Source organism: Elephantulus edwardii, unplaced genomic scaffold (assembly GCF_000299155.1).
Source record: "Elephantulus edwardii isolate Elephantulus edwardi_28Jun2011 unplaced genomic scaffold, EleEdw1.0 scaffold00433, whole genome shotgun sequence".
Classification (NCBI taxonomy): domain Eukaryota; kingdom Metazoa; phylum Chordata; class Mammalia; order Macroscelidea; family Macroscelididae; genus Elephantulus; species Elephantulus edwardii.
The window spans coordinates 984,471-997,529 of NW_006400183.1; the positions used below are offsets into that span (position 1 = coordinate 984,471).

Below are 13,059 nucleotides of genomic sequence, written 5' to 3' on the forward strand. Positions count from 1 at the left end.
ATAATTATATATATTTTTTATATAAAACCCCAAAGACTCAGCAAGAAAATTACTACACCTAATTGACAAATTTAGCAAAGTAGAAGAGTACAAGATCAAGCAACCAGATATACAAATGTCATTCAGATTCTTCTACAGTAACAAAGACCACTCTGAAAAACAAAGCAAGCAATGCCATTATAATAGTCACCCAAAGCATGAAATATTTAGGACTGAATCTAATCAAAGATGCAAAAGATTTATTCAAAGAAAAACTGCAATGTACTTCTACAAGAAACAACGGAAGATCTATATAAATGTAAGAATATACTGTGTTCATGGATTGCAAGACTTAACACAATGAAAATGTCATTACCAAAAACAGTCTACAGATAACAGCAACATTTCAATTCAGATCCCAATATCTCTCTTCAAAGAGATAGAAAAAGTAATCACTAACTTCATATATATGGAAAAGGAAAAGCTCCCAGATAAGTAAAATACTACTGAAGAAGAAAAACTAGGTGAACTTACATTCCCTCATCTCCAAACCTATTGCACAGTCACTGTAGTCAAAATAGCTTGCTTTGGTGCTGGCTCTTCTGGCCCGGGAAGCTATACTAGACAGGGAGGAACTGGAGATCTTTGCAGTACCATTCATGAAGGCTTTGTTGGATTTAGGTGGACCAAGGAAGAATCTCTCTGAAGAGAGTCCTGATTACCTTGTAAAGGACGGGAATTCATTTAATTCTTCTATCATGTCAGCTTTTTCTGGTTCTCCTGAAGGCTTTAGTAGACTGTTTAATAATGACTTGAACTTCATTTTGGAATTGGCCTGCATTGTCATTCTAGCTAATCTGAACTCCTTTTCACATCGTGCTAACTCCTTTTTTAGTTTCTCTCTTCGCTGTTGGTCTGCGTATTTGATGCTGCTACTCATACTTAATGGAACTGAGCAATCTATTGCCGCTTTGGCTGAAAGGATTTTATTATAATGAGCCATCATGTGATTCTTCACCAGTTCGAGTGTGCTTAGACTGAGAGAGGAGGAGTCGGTGCAAAAAGCATTACTTTTGGTGCTCAAGTGTCCTCTCCGGCTGCCATCCATTATCGATGATCCTTCAGCAGCTGCTGTGGGGACAGCCGGGGTCCCTTGGTTGTTGTTGGGGCCTGATTGTCAGAAAGCAGAAAAAGCAGAAACTGAGAATTTGACAGATTCAGATATTAACACAAAGCAGACAGTGAGATGTTTAACACCTGGTACCAAAGAAAAGGTCACACCTTCACTGTCACACAGGAGTAGCACAGCGTGGGATGAGACTGAAGACAGCATTCTTCAGAATTCCTCGTCAAGGACATTATCCCAGTTTTCTCTGCGAAGCTTGTCAAGGACAAAAAGTCACTCTGATGATGAGGAACTGTCGTACCTGAGTTTCGTTGAAGATATAACAGATGAAATTTTGAAACTTAGTTTATTCTCACACAGGTTTTTAGAACGACTCTTTGAGAGACAAAAAAACGAAAACAAACATCGTTTGGAGGAGGGGAAAATGCACCACCTGCTACATGTCCTAAAGGTGAACTTGGGCTTCTTATCCGAGGAAAACTCTGATGTTGACAAATTATCTTTTTGTGATTTTGAAAAGACTGAGAAAGGAAAACAGAATGAATTTAAACATGCACATGAACTAACAATTCAACAAGAACGTTGAGAATATCAGAAGGCTTTGGGCATGTTAATGTTGGCACAGAAGGATGAGAAGGAAACGTGGTCTTCACCGAATGATTTCTTCATGCCCGTCTCTAAAACGAAACACCAATGTGGAGAAGTTGTAATCCAGCAGGTGCATGATGAAGCAAGCCTTGAACCTTCATGGGACATGGCTCTGCACGTCCCAGAGATCATAAGCCAGGAACTCTCTGTGGAAGTCATCGAAGGTGACAGTGAAACTGAAAAGGATGAGACTTTAACAGCAGTGGCTTGTCCCAGCCCACCCCTCCCCCAGGCTGTCCATTCTCCAAGGACACAGGTGACAATAATCATGATGTGAAAGATCCAACACTGAAAATCATGGAAATGAGCATTAATGATGGCCTTTGAATGCTTGGGCTTCATTAATAAAGAACTGAACTTGCTGGGGGGGGGGGAGGGAATAGCTTGCTTACAGCAGCAGATACATAGACAAATGGGATGGAATTGAGAATCTAGAAATTAATCCATTCACCAAAGGACAGCTTATCTTTGTTTTTTTTTTGTTTGTTTTTACTTTATATTAGTTTGCAAACAAAAGTCATTTGCATTGTATTTCATACTCCTTCATTCACATTGTGTTTCATACAATCATTTCCATACATTGTGTTTTATAAAATTAATCTCCATTGAATTAATGCCCATCATTACCCCATTTTTTCAGGTCCCCACTCAATCTTTCCCATTTTTTTACCACCCTCTTCTCCCTTTGCAACCCTGTGATTTTCCCCCTGACCAACTTCACGCCCTCTATTCCCACCTCTTCCCCTCTTTGATACCCATACAGACTTTACTAGTTATCCTTCTATTTTTATAATAATGATCTTATGCAGTATTTATCCTTATGAGACTGTCTTAGTTCATTCAGCATAATGCTCTCCAGACTCTCCCAAGTTATATAGCAATTTTCAGAATTTTTTCTTCTAAATACTGCATAGTATTCCAATAAGGAGAAAGTACCAAAATTCCTCAATCCATTTGATTGTAGTTGGATATTTGGGCTGTTTCCATGTTCTTATGGTTGTGAATAACGCTTTTGTGAACACTGGTGTACAAATGTCAGTTTTTGCCTCGGTTCTAATTTTCTCAGGGTATATTCCTAGCAGTGGAATTGCTGAATCACATGGAATTTCTACGTTCAGCTTTGTGAGGAAACAGCAAACAGCCTTCCAAAATGGTTGAACCATTTTACCATTCCACCAAAAGTGCATGAAAGTTTCTATCCCTCCACATCCTCTTCAGCCTTTATTGCTTGAGGACAGTTGACCTTAGACAGATGAAATTCACCAAGTGTTGGAAAAGACACCCTCTTTACAAACAGTGCTGGAAAAACTGGATATCCATTTGCAAAACATTAAAATAAGATCCACATCTCACACCATATTAAAAAAAAATCCAACTAAAGATGGTTTCTTCTATATCTTGGCTGCTGCTTCCATAGACATTGCTTGTGTTATTGTTATTGTTAAGTGCTTTTGAGTTAAATAAAACTCACAGTTACACTATGAATAGTGGATCAAAATTTTGTCCTATCTTGCACTATGGCTACAATTTCCAAACACTTCAATTTCACAATTCCTGCCACACTCAAGCCCATTGTTGTGGTCACTACGTCAATCCATCTCATGGGAGGTCTTCCTGTCTTTCATTGGACTTCCACCTTTCCTAGCATGAAGTCTCTTTCCAAGGACCAGTCACTCCTAACAATATACCCAAAGTATATGAGATGAAGTTCCACCATCCTTCCCTTTTAGGAGAACCTTGCTTGCACTTTCTCCAAGACAGGTGTATTTGGGATTTTGGTAGGTTGTGGAGGGGTTTTTTTTAGGAGTCTTTAAAATGATCCTCACCACAGGACCAATAGTCAACATTATTAGAGCTTTCAATGATTTCATCTATTTCGGATCAACAATCAACACCCTTGGTACCAGCAGTCAGAAAATCAGGAGACATATGACTTGGACAATTCAGCTATTAGGGACTTTTCCAAAATGCTGAAAAGAAATGATGTCAATTTGAAGACTAAAGTGCACCTGACTCAATCACAGAGCTGTACAATGAATAAAGATGACAGAGAAGAATTTATATCTTTGAGTTATAACGCTGGAGAAGAGTGCTAAATATCCATGGACTGCAAAAATAGCAAATAGTTAAGTCTTGGGAAAAGTGCAGCCAAAGTCCTCCTTGGAGGTAAAGATGGTGAAGCTTCATCTCTCATACTTTGGACAGGTAGCTAGGCAAGGCTATTCCTTGAAAGACACATCATGCTTAGAAAGATGGAGGGTCAGCAAAGGAGAGGAAGACAACCCCCCCATGAGATGGTCAGACAGGGTGACTTCAGCAATGAGCTCTAATGTGTCAGAGATTATGAGGATGACACAATAGTGCAGGGTTCAGGTCAGCTGCTTATAGAGTCCCTATGAGTTGTACTTGACTCAATGGCACCTAACAACAACAACAATGAGATATTCAATATTCTTCTCCAACACCACAATTCAAAGACATCAATTTTTCTTCAGTCTTCCTTATTCACTGATTTACTTTTAAATGCATAGGAAGCAATTGAAAATATCATGCTTTAGGTCAGGAAAATTTTGGTCTTTAAAGTGATATTCTTACTCTTTGGAACTTTTGAGAGCTTGATTGCAGCTTTTCCTAATACAACATGTCTTACTTTCTTAACTGTTGCTACCATGGGTGTTGATTGTGAATCCAAACAAAAGGAAATCATTGACAACTTCAATCTTTTCTCCACTTATCATAATATTGCCTATTGGTCTGGTGGTAAGGATTTTTGTGCTCTTGATGTTAAGATGCAATCCATCTTAACACCAAGAATTAACAACAATCCATACTTAAGGCTGTAGTCTTTGATCTTCTTCAGTAAGTGCTTCAGAAGTCTCCTTCAGGGTGTTGATTGTAGATTGAAGTAAAATGAAAACCTTGATAACGTTAATCTTTTATCCATTTATAAAGATACTGTTTGTTGGTCCAGTTGTGAAGATATTGTTTTCTTTATGTTTAAATGTATTTCATGTTGAAAATTTTAATCTTTAATCTTTAATCTTCATCAGTATGTGTTTCAGGTCTTCTTCCTTTTCAGCAAGCAAAGTTATGTACTCTCTTTATCACAGATTGTTAATAAGTCTTCCTCCAACCTTGATGTCATGTTCTTCAGATAAACCAGTTTCTTGAATTGTATGTTCAAGATATAGAGTGAATAAATACAATGAGAGATTAAAACTCTAATTCGAAACCATGTGGTATCCCTTTCTTTTTCTAATGACTGCTTCTTGGTCTATGTACAAGTTCTTCATGAGCATAATTAAATGTTCCAGAATTCTCATCATTCACAATGTTATCCGTTATTTGCTATGAGCCACAGTGCAGAAAATACTTTTTCAGAGTCAGCTGTGGTTTTTGTTATGTGCCATCAAGTCAACTATGATTTATAACTATCTTATTAACAACATATCTGAACCTTGCGCTATACTGTGCCATTTCCTAATCTATAATTGATTCTATTGATACACTGGTAAGGAGTTGTTCTGCCTATCAAAAGGCATGTGGTTCAAATCCATCAACTGCTGTGAGAGAGAAAGATGAACAATCTCTTCCAACGCAATTAACTGCCTCTGAAAACCCATAGGAAGGTCAACACTCTTCAGCAGGCCTCCACCCTTGGGTCTTTGTTGGCCAAAAGGGGTGAAAGTCCAGCTGACACCCACTTGTGGAGGGAAAAAGCCAATATCACAAATAAAACACAACCCAAAACTTTCCTTACTTGACCCCCACCAAAATGTGAGAAACCAACTTCTAGAGTGGAGCCACTGTATAAGAGCTTCCAGGAAAGCCAAACTGAGAGAAATTTGACTTTGAAATCCAAGAGATTTTTGACCCCACTCTTTGAGACCTAGGAGATTGAGACTGTAGCCTTTGAAACAAAGACAACCCTGCTCCCAGTGCTCCTTCCAACAATTCTGGTGATCACCAAGCTTCTCTAAAACTTTTCTTTTATTGGAGGACAATGACTCTACTCCTGTTGGTCTTTTTCCTGGCTGTAGAATTCCAATTTATTGTTTCTCATCCCCTTCAGTCTAAACTGATGAATTTCTGCTACAGTAGTTCTACAGGGTGCTCTAGTGGCATAGTGGTAAGGTGCTGGATGACTATCCCAAAGATATATGGTTTGAATCTACCAGCGGCTCCACCAGAAAAAGATGGGCAATATCCTCTTGTGAGAATAAACTGCTGTATAGTCAACCCACCTGCTGGAGGGTCAGTTATAATTCAGTTCTGATTCAACAATATACAACAACAACAGTTCTGCTACAGTCACAGGTTCAATCTCTTTATGCATAGTCATATTCTTGGTGAACACTCTTAGATATGTGTCCTTAATTTTTACAATAGAATTTTCTAAATCTTAAATTTTGTTTTCATTTTGCACAATTCAGTTTTAGGTTATCTTCTTCCTGTTATATTTTTGTATAAGTGACATACCCTTTAAGATCTTGCTTGGAAATATCCGCCAAATATCCAAGTTCATCACTTACAAGTTTTCCCTTCCAACAAACATTTGAACATTATTCAGACAAGTTCCTTGCCATTATAAAAGGTATTTCCTTTCATCCACATTCCTAGTGACTTTCTGCTGCTGGTGTCATGTATATTCTCTAAAATAATTATTCCCTAAATTTATAAAGACTCTCAGTGGTTCTTCTCAACTTCCTTCTGAGCCTTTATTAACCTTTTTGTTTTATGATCCTGATTCTACCAATGCTTTCTTCAAGGCAATCTAGCTTTTATTATATTTACTATGCCATCAAGTTGAAATTGACTCATAACTGACCCTCCATCATGTTTTCAGAGGCTATAAATCACAAGAGAGGAGATTAACCATCTCTCTCCCATGGAGCAGCTAGCTGGTGGATTTGATCCTTGAGGAGGAACATCATGCTTGGGAAGGTGGAGGGGTGGCGAAAGAGAAAAAGACCATCAACCAGGTGGGCTGACGATGGCAATTGTGACCGTGGCAATGTCCTTGAATGTGTAAGCGATTGTGAGGATGGCACAGGATAGGACAGCTGTACTCAGAACAAACTTACAACAACTTTTAGGTTGGTATTACAACTCTTTTCCCACTAGGTCACCAGAGCACCCTATTTACTATGTTACGTTGTTGTTATATAGCATTCCGTCTGACTCATAGCTGACCCTCCAGTGGGCTTTTAGAGGCAGGAAATTCCATGGGAGGAGATTGCCCATCTTTCTCCCACAAAACAGCTAGTGAATTTGAACCACATACCTTTGGATTGACAGGACAACTTCTTACTACTAAGCCAACAGAGCTCGAATTTTTCTTAAAGCTCTTCCAACCTCACCCATTACTCAATTCCAAAATCAATTCCACTTTGTAGGTTTTTGTTAGAGCAGCACTCCACTCTTTGGTACAAACTGTGTCTTGATTACCTAGTGCTACAATAACAAATATCACAAGTCGGTAAATTCAACACAATAAAATTATTTCCTCACTGTTATTGTTGCTGTTGTTGTTCTATGCCATTAAGTCAAGTACAACTCATAGCAACCCTATGAACAACAGATCTCAACTCCGTCCTATCCTGTGCCGTCCTCATCTCTGACATACTTGAGGCCATTGTTGCAGTCACTGTGTCAATCCATCTGGTTGAGGGTCTTCCTCTCCTTTACTGACCCTTCACCCCTTCCAAGCATGATGTCCCCTTCCAAGCAATTGTGCTTCCTAACAATGTCCAAAGTGTGTGAGATGAAGTTTTACCATCTCTGCCTCCAAGAAGCACTCTGGCTGCTCTTTCTCTGAGATTTATCTGTTCATTCTTTTTGCAGTCCATGGAGTATTTAGCACTCTTCTTTAAGACCACAACTCAAAGGCTTTACTTTTTCTTCAGTCATGGATATTGTTCATTGTCCAGTTTACAGACGCCTTGCAAGTGATTGAAAAGACCATGGCCTGAATCAGGTGCATCTTAGTTTTTAACTGGCATCTTTGCGCCTTATTATTTTAAAGAGGTCTTCAGTAGCGCACTTTCCCAGTGCAATACACTTTTTGATTTCTTTGCTGCTAGTACCAAGTGTGTTGATTTTGGATCCAAGTAAGATTAATTCATTGGCAATTTCAATCTTGTCTCTATCATGATCTTGCCCTATTGGCCCAATCAATGGTGAAGAATTTTGTCATCTTAATGTTGAGATGTAATTCATATTGAAACATGTAGTCTTAGATCTTCTATAAGAAGCTCTTCAAGTCCTCTTCACTTTTCAGCAAGCAAGATTGTGTCATCTGCATAACGCAGGTTGTTGATGAGTCTTCCTCCAATCATAATATCCCATTCCTCTTCATAAAGTCCAACTTCTCTAATGATTTGCTCAACATACTAGGCTTTAGTGAGCTGAAATGGATTGACATTGGCTACTATAAATCAGACAATCACATGATCTGCTGTGTCAGGAATGAAAAATTGAGAAAGAAGGGTGTTATGTTCATAGTCAAAAAGACTATTTCAAGATCTATACTAAAGTGCAATGTCATCTGTGAGTGGTAGGATCTCACAGTTTAGGAGGATAAAAATCTGAATTCAGAATGCCATTTCTAGGAGAATACTTATTCTCTCTGTAGCCTGTGAAGGAAGGTCTTCGTCTTTCTAGCTTCTGTTTCTTTATTAGCTTGGCAACTATATCTCTTCTCTACTTCCCTCACTTGCTTGTTTGATCTCTTATATTTCAAGACACACTGGACACTAATCTTGCCTCATTAACACAATGAAGACAACCTATTCTCGAATGGGATTTTATTAACAGGATTTACAGCATATGTTTTGGGTGGATACAGGTCAATACATAACAAACAATAATGTGAGTCAGAACCAACTTCATGGCACCTAACCTATAATAACCCATCAAGAAAAACAATTTTCTACAACAACCACAGTTCCCTCAGTTACACATTTTAGATAAGAGATTTTAAATGTATTTGTAATATATTAGGCATAGTGATGGGCTTAATGGGAGTAAAGGAGACAAAAGTGATATGAGGAAAACAAGAGTAATTTAAAAGTTGCTACTAAATTTTCTTCTTTGGCTAGAAACTCCCTACCTTTTATTTAGTTAATTGTCCCATGAGGACCTGTCTCAAGGGTCTCATTATTTCAGGTAGGAAGTTATTGAGAACAAAAAATTCTCAAGATACTTCTTACTAGTTTCCACGAAAAAAAATAGCTGAAAGATGGTATCACAAATTAATACCTGAAGCAACTCTCATAGGAAAAGCCTCATCTGACACTGCCAAGAAGTTTGTTGGAATACAAGACAAGGATTAGTTAGTTTGACTGCTCAACTATTTATTGCAATATCTCTATCAATAGGAAAAAATCATTGTATATGATTTACACATAAATCAATAAAGATGGTAGTATCATAATAATGTTTACATTTTAACTTTAGCATTTAGCATGGGAATGACTAGATATTTTCTAGAAGAACAAACAGGTTCATCCTAGAGAGAGAGGGTAAAATCAGGCTGTTCCTTGGAGGCAAGGATTCTGAAGCTCCATCTGACATACTTTTGCCATTTCCAAGGAGGGATCAGTCCTTGGAGAAGGACATCATACTTGGGAGGATGGAAGGACAGCGCAAGAAAGGGAGACTCTGGATGAGATGGATTGACTCAGTGACTGGAGTAATGGGGGTAGGTGTGTCAGAGACAGTAAGGTTGGCGCAAAATAGAGCAGGGTTTAGAGGTGTTGTACATAGAGTCACTATGAGTTGCAAATGACTTAATGGCACATAACAATAAGAACAACTAAAAAAAAGCAGCTGGAAATGGACCCTGATGTTAGTAGGTCACACGCTATTGTTAATAATGAAGATCATAAAAAGTAAGGTACATAGGGAGTTCTTGTGACCTAGTGGCAAGAAGCTGTGCTGCAATCCCAAAAGCACACAGTTCAAATCCACCAGATGCTCCGCTGGAGAAAGGAGGGGCAATCTTCTGTGTCAGTTAGATCTGATTCGATGGTACACAACAAGGAAAAAAAACAAAACAAAGCAAAAATTAAGGTACATATAAAATAAGCAAAACATTTTATATGTAGTATTTCATGTGAATAAATTAAAATTTCTGACTCTAAAGAAGAAATGTGAAACACATCTCCCTTTGAAGTGGTTAAGATTTAAATATAGAAGCTATGCATTTGAGATAGTAATTTCTACATATTATTTACTTTATGACCATAACAGTAAAATGATGTGGAAACAATTATGTGTAATGCTCCTTATCATATTTATTTAAACCCAAACCTATTAACTTACTTGATTAGCTGAAGTAATGTGTCTGCAATAGTTATTTTAAGATAATTTCAGTGATTTTATACTAAACTGACATTAAATTTTATCTAATATTTTGTAGTAAGCTGCTAACTGAAAGGTCAATGGTTCAAATCTGCCAGCAACTGTGAGGGAGAAAAAGGAGACAGACTCTTCCTATAAATATTTACAGCTTCAGAAACAGTGGAATATTTCTGAATCAGAATTGACTCAAGGATGGTTGGTGGGATTGAATTTAAATGTCAAAATGAATGTTTTTCTTCTTTTATTTACCCTCATTTCTAAATGTATATGCATTAAATAGAAAATATTCTGGCCAAGCTTTATTCTTATAGACCTCACAACTGCACAGAAAATTAATAGTAAGTAAACAATATGTTGTTGTTGTTATGTGCCCATCGCACATAACAAGCAACCCTATGTCCAACAGCCCTAAACTCTGCCCTATCCTGTGCCAATCTCACCATCTCTGACACACCTACTCCCATTACCCCAGTCACTGAATCAATCCATCTCATTGAGGGCCTTCCTCTCCTGTGCTGTCCCCACCCTTCCAAGCATGATGTCCTTCTCCAAAGACTGGTCCCTCCTTGCAACATAGCACTGCTTTGGGCTGCATACACTAAACAAGTGGTACAGAGTTTTGATCTCATTCAGTAATAGAGTAATAGAGGCACACACAAATACTGTATTTCTGGGTATGAGGTGACCACTTTCCATGATTATTACATTAGTCTTCACATTGGATTAGTAAATGTCATGATAAAATTGAAATTGTCAAGAATTTCACTTTACTTGAATCTCCATCTATATCTATGAAAAGAGCAATGAGAAAGCAAATGACACCTTTGCAGTGGACAAATCTGCAAAAGACGTCTTCTAAAGTGTTAAAAAGCAAGGATGCAACTCTGAGGACTAATGTGTGCTTTTCAGTTGTCTCATGTGCAAGTTAGACAATGATTAAGGAAGATCCAAAAGAGTTAACACATTTGAATGGCTGTGTTGGGGGAAAAATATTGAATATATAATTTACTTCCTGAACAAATAAATCTGTCTTAGAGGAAAAGTCAGAATGTGTCTTGGAAAGATAGTGAGACTTCATCTCACATGTTTTGAATGTATTATTAAGACTGATCAGCCCCTGTAGACAAATTGAACAGTTTTGGTAAAGAAGAGTCACTGAAAAAGAAGAAGACCCTCAATGTTACACAATGGCTACAATGGGCTCAAACACAGCAACAAGTATGAGGAAGGTGTAGGACTGGGCAATGTTTTGTTCTGTGGTATATAAGGTGCTATGACTCAGAAGTGACTTGATGACACCTAACAAGAACAACAGCCAACTTTTTTTAATAACTTCTGGTCTTAGTGGTAAAAACAGACCCAGTGAGGGAGATTTGGTGCTCTCTGCAATCCTTCTCTTGTGTGAAAATGTGTACTTTTGGGAACAGTACTATTTCTGATATTTCCTCTGGGGCCATACACTTTCCAAGCTCTTGTTAGAGATAATTAGGAAAGGGAATTTTTGAAGTTCTTACTCCATAGGGTGAGTCATAAAAATTAGTATCCAGTCATACATTTACTCTGAAAACCATAAGAAGTTCTTCCTTTTCAAACATGAACCTCTTGATTTTAAAGTGTTCCCTGTGCTGAGTGCATGTCAGTGATACTCCTACTTTCCCTCATGTTGCTCCTTATCTGGCTCCACATCTGGAGCTGGAATGTAGAGTGTGTGGACACTAGAGGTCCTCAAACTGCATAACTATTGTGTGTGCAACACCATTCACTTTTCATCCATCTGGATTAGGCTTTTTTCTGTCATTTCCCTTTTTCATCTTCTTTCTTTTCTCATAGACTGCATAAATGTCATCTTTCTTCTTTCCTTGTGTTCACTTTGGCCATTCTACTCAGACTTCTTGGTGAAGTCCTGACAAGAAAAGGGATTATGGATGTGACATTTCTGAGACTGCAGTTTCTCTTGGTGAGTTAAAGATCCTGTGTAGCGTATGATGTAGGTCCGTACACTAATCAATCAACTGTTTATTTCAGAACCTATCATGGCAGAATCATAAATTATTAATTTGATCACACATGTAAGTCTAAAAGTCTGTATGGTTAATATAGGCTTACATATCCTTTAAAGATTGTGGTTTTAATATCATTCATTCTGTGAGGAAGCTGGAAAGGCATTTCTAGTTCACTGAAGAAGCTCCAATTGCAAAAGAAAAATAATCAAATTAGAAATTAGTGGAATTCACAGTGTTTTAAGAACAAAATCTGAAAAATTTAAGAATAAAACTACTTAATTTTCCATCACACAAAAGAAGGAATACTTGATAATAAGATTTTAGTTAATTGTGAATGTTGAATATTAACAGTGAATCTTTACACTTCAACATAGAGAAAACTTTAACACAGTGTCCTGAATTTCCATGCCTTTGTATCTACTCCCTGTCCTATTTGTCACAAGATAAGGGTCTTAAGCTACAAAGTGTATATACGTTTCTTAACTCTGCAATCTCATTCCTTCAGTTATTCTAAGAAGTAAATCCCATTCTGGTTCTTTGTCAATGTTATAATAATGACTTTTTTGGCTCAAATTTTTAATCTTACAAAATTAAGTTATCTTTTTAAGGATTGAAAAGTCACAGATGATGTATAGATTTGTCTTGTTTTCCATGTCAGTGGAAATTTATATAAATGTCATGTTGATAAATTATGTCAATACAATTAAACTGTTAATGGGTATGTTTCTTGTGACCAAATGCCTTGTAACTGTTCTTAGAAACCTTTCTATTAGGTTCAAATATGGGTAGGTACACTCAGTTGGAAGCATGAGTGGCAACCACTTCCTAAACAACATGCCTGTGGAAACCCTATGAACTTTGATAAATGTCAATAGTTGTAGAGGGACTTCAGGCCTTTTGTTCACAGGGTCGCTATGAGTTGTGCTTGACTTAAAGGCA

At 37.5% G+C, this 13,059-nt stretch overlaps 1 pseudogene; it reads left to right on the forward strand.

Annotated features, from left to right (window-relative positions):
- Nucleotides 1-638: 638 nt before the first annotated feature.
- Nucleotides 639-2,030, forward strand: LOC102863244 (annotated as a pseudogene).
- The last annotated feature ends 11,029 nt before the right edge of the window (nt 2,031-13,059 follow it).